Raw genomic sequence first — 4,795 nt, forward strand, 5'->3', positions numbered from 1 at the left:
GAGGTGGAGGCATATTTGGTTCTTCTTGGCAAAGATGGAAGTGATGGCTGGTACGAAGAAGGAAGCATCAGAACAGAGCTGAAAAAGTACAGGCCTTCACGTCTTCAAACTTGAGTTAAGATTAGTGGTTTGACTTTGGAGAAATCACTTCACCTCTGATCTGCAGGAGTCATATATATAGACAAATAATGTTTGGGGAGTTGTTCCTTGCTTCATATTGTGTACTAATGACCTTTGTAAAGATGAATATTTAAAACTGGTGTATAGAGGGCTGGGAAGGCAGCATAATGGTTATGCAAAAAGATTTTCATATCTGAGGCTCTGAGGTCCCAGGCTCAATCCTCAGCACCTCCATAAGCTAGAGCTGAGCAGCACTCTGGTCTCTCTCTCTCTCTGTTTCTATATCTTTCTCTTTGTATCTCTCTCATTAAAATAAATAAAATATTAAAAAATTGATGTATGAGGTACAGGCAGAAAATTACCTAAGCTGTAAATAAATGTTTAGCTTGACCAATTATCTCAAAGTGAATTCACTTATGTAAGTGCCACCCAGATAAAGAAGTAGAACATTTCTGGCATGCTACAACTCCCTCTCTGTTCTTTCTTCCTTCCAAATGACCATGTCTTAATACTATAAATTTTGCTCATTTTGAAAAACTGGTATAAAAGGAATCATACGGAATGTACTTATTTTGGTGACTTGGCTTGTTCTGTTTTTATGTGAGATTCATCCATGTTGTTGCAGGTTGCAGTAGTTCACTTATTTATTCTTTTTCTTTTAAAAATATCTATTATATTTACTAGCTTAGTTGGATAGAGCATTGCTTTGCCCATGTGTGTAATTTGGCATCAGACCTGGTTCCCCATTGGATTGAAGGAAGAAGCTTCAGTGTTGTGGTCTCTTTCACTCTCTCTGTCTCTATCTAAAAAAAAAAAAATTTAAAAAAGATTTATTTATTTATTTTTTTTAGGAGGGAAAGGAGAAAAGGAGGGAGGGCAGCCAGGATACTGCTCAACTCTGGCATATGATAGTGCCACAGACTGAAACTGCAGACTCTGGGAATCTTAGGCATGCAGTCTGTAGCTACCACCATAATGTCTCCCCACATTTGTTTTCATATATATATATATATATATATATATTCCAATGGTATGATCATACCCCAATGGATCCATTCTACTGGATGATGGAGAGTTGAGTCGTTTCTAGTTCTTGGCACTTCTATAGAATGTTGTGAAATACTTATTTGTTTGCCATATCCAGATTTTCACTTATAGTGTGTTGTGCTTTTTGAGGTTGCACTTATGAAAAATTGTGTGTGTGTGTGTGTGTGTGCACATATGTGTGTGTATATATGTGACAGCAGTTATATATATACTGCTGTATAGAAGCCACATGACTGTTCACTGTGACTTGGGAAGCATTGAAGGAGCAGTATAGATGCCAGGATACCATCATTCCAAGGAACCCCAAGGTACTCATGGGGCCTTCCTGAGCTTGCAGCTAAACCACCTACTAATTGCCTGAGAGAGCCTGTGGGATGCTCAGGGTTTCCAATTAGAATCAAGGGCTTACTTAAGGACTCATGGTTTCCAGGAACCATGCCGTTTGTACACTTGATTGTGGGAAAAAAGATCATTAGCTGAAAGTTTCCTGATGACTGTATGTTTTGAGAACCTCAATATAAATAGAAACTGGGACTTAGTTCACAGGCATTGGTCTAGATCTTAAACACAGGGGTTCCTTGTTTTCCCATACTTCCTTTTCAGGGAATCTTTTGTCCTTCCATGACCTTGTTGAGTGGGCAGGGCTTAAATGACTCAGGTGTCCCCTTTCACAGCCAATTGGCCCAGATGTTGACATGGGAGGCAGGAATAGCTTGATAGAGGAAAATCAGTGGTTTGTGTGGACTGAGGTGAAATGTTCTAAGCTAGTAAAATTCTTTCTTTGGCAAATTCGAAGCAGGAATCAGAAGGGTATTTCTGGTTGCTAATGGACATGTTTGTTGAAAGGCCATATAAAGTTGGGGAAGGGAACCATTTTGGGACTGGGTACTTGCTGAATGTAAATGGCACTGAAACTCAGAGAAGCCAGTAAAAAAAAAAAAAGGTGTGTGTGTTTTATTTTGTGGGTCAGAGAAGAGCAGAGTAATAATATATGAGTATAGAGATGGAGAGAGTCTACCCCTCATTTCTGTGCTTTTTGGGGAGTCAGTGTTTCCTTAGAACCTCTGCATATTTATGCAGTAACCCTTATCCTTTCTTTGCATGTGTTCCAGTAAGTCTCTGTTTCTTGTAGTCAAAAGAGTTTTGGATTAGGATAGCCCAGATCAAAGGTAAGGAAAAAAGAAAAGCAAAGATTTATGGGTTACATTTCATTCAATAAACTCTATAGAGTTCTGGTAAAAATTGATTCCCCAACAATTTAGATCTCCTATCTCATTGACTACACTGAGGTCTGTGAGAATAACACTGCTGCTCTTTATCCATTACAATCTTAATTCTGAATAGGTGAGCAAAGAGGCACCTTGGAGCTGGCGTAATTGCATGTGACCTTGAGCTGGGTAGAAGGTTGCTGACTGCCCATTTCTGGTCCAGAACAATGTACTTTATGCCTTTTTTTTTTTTCACAGTAAACTTTTTTTTTTTTTTTTTTAATATTAAAGGAACAAAACAAAAACATTATAATCAACATCCCACTCATAGGTAAATTGGGATAGAAAGCTTGTCTTGAGTCTGGCATTCATGTCTATTTGGGTAAAACTGCCAGTGACCAACCAGCAGTGCCCTAAAAGTAAGAACAACTATGGAGGTGGAGGCAGAAGCAGAGGGAGTTTCAACAGAGGCTCCAGGCTGGCGGGCATTAGTAGAAGCGCATGGTGTGCAGGAAGGCCTGGCTGCTCTTCTCCTTGAACTCCTGCAACAGCTCGTCGATCTCACTTTCCATGTCCTCTGTGTGCTGGATACACTGGCGCAGCTCACAGATGAGGAAGGCCCCCCAGGGTGGCCTCCTCACCATTGTCCTGGATGTCCATGTTGATCATGTGCACTGGCTGGCAGGTCTCCTGCTCTCTGGAGTTGAGGTCTTCCACCACCTGGTCTTAGACTCTCTTCTCACAGGTGAGGATCAGGTTGAACAGGTCTTTGCATTTCTGGAATTCTGGAATCTTTCTGGTCGGGGCTTAATTCTCTTATTTCTGTCCAGCATTTATAAAAATGCCATTCTATGAGTAGAGTTCTTTGTCTTTCCTAAGGATATTGTTGTACATCTGATCATAGGTGGTTTTGAAATCCTAAACAATTTAGCTTGTTGGGTGCTGGCCCTGGAAGCTTCTTCACATGAGTTCCTGTTGCAAAGGACAGGACGCTAAACCCTCATTTGCTGAGGATGTTGTGTGCCTCCATGCTCTGTTCTGGTTGCTCGAGTATACCACCGCCACCATCAGTGGCAACAACTGCATGGTGGCCACACTGTCTCCTCTTCCCTTGGGGCTTGGGCTCCCCTACTTTATGCTTCTTTACAGTGGCTATCATGTTCTCACTCTCTTAGAGAATCTCTGATGGACTATTGGGCTCCAGGAGAAAGCAGGTGCCCAGGCCTGGAGGAATATAATAGCTGTTAAGGGAGTCCCAATGGGCTTCCTATGGTAAGGTAGAGTGTTACAACTCTGAGGGAAGTCCAGATGGGCTTTCCAGGCCCAGTAGAGTGTTGTAGCTCTTGGGGAAGGCCTGATGGGCTTCCCAGAACTAATCCCTCATGGTAGTTGCTGCAGAAGAATCACTGAAATGTGTGAGTCAGGCTCACATATTTGTAAAGAAAAATGAACAAGGGAAGCACAGTTGAGCAGGACACTACAGACAGTGATCCCTGCCTTTCAAAGTCAAGTGCTTATGTAAGTTGATGGTGGACCTAAATGGGAACAGGACACTGCCCTTTTATTAGTCCCTGCAGTGGGCCAGCAGTGGTTGGTCACCTCAGTAGTCTTCATTGGCACTGAGACCTATAATAGTCCCTCCAATAATAGTTTTTTGTTTTTCCCCTTGAACAGGGTGTAAAAAATTCTATTCAGAAGACTATTCCACCAGGACCTCCTGCTATACCTAGACTGTCCCTAATAGTTCATCAAAGGGGGTCAGCAAAATTGCTCACTGGGATCATGCATTACTTTGCTATGTGCTCCACTCAGGTTTGAGACTGATCTCCACTACATTGGAGAAAACTTCTGTGCTGTGGTCTCTCTCTTTCTCTGTTTATTTGTGTCTGTCTGTCTGTTTCTACCTGAAAAAGTCATCCTTGAGCAGTGAAGTCCCAGTGATGATAAACAAATGTACATACACACACATACACATAGCTCTTCTTTTTCCTTTTAATTATTTATTGGACAGAGACAGAGAGAAACCAAGAGGAAAGGGTTAGAGAGAGAGAGAGAGAGACAGAGATGCATCTGCACCTCTGCTTTACTGCTCATGAAGCTTCCTCCTTAAAGGCGGGATTAGGGGACTTACACCCGGGTCCTTACATACTGTAGCAGGTGGTATGCCACCACCTGCCTCCCACCTCCCGTGCTTCTTCAAAGGTTAGTGGGAGTTAAAAACTGGTTGTAACCTATGTGGCTAGGAGGAGGAGAATGGTGAGTAAATTAGTGGCTTCCAAATGAAGGAGTGTTTATGGGGTGATTAAGGATGATGTCATTAAAGAGGTTTTTAATGCTATAGAGAGTTAATTGTATAATGGTATGTAACAGTAACTGGAAAACATGTAACATTTTTATATGGGCTGATCTAAACCATGTTA

General features: G+C 41.7%; 1 pseudogene; it reads right to left on the bottom strand.

The window, feature by feature from the left end:
- Window positions 1-2,857: 2,857 nt before the first annotated feature.
- On the bottom strand, window positions 2,858-3,461 carry LOC103107865 (RNA polymerase II subunit A C-terminal domain phosphatase SSU72-like; annotated as a pseudogene).
- Window positions 3,462-4,795: the final 1,334 nt, after the last annotated feature.

This window comes from Erinaceus europaeus, chromosome 2, assembly GCF_950295315.1.
Source record: "Erinaceus europaeus chromosome 2, mEriEur2.1, whole genome shotgun sequence".
In the NCBI taxonomy this organism is placed as follows: Eukaryota; Metazoa; Chordata; class Mammalia; order Eulipotyphla; family Erinaceidae; genus Erinaceus; species Erinaceus europaeus.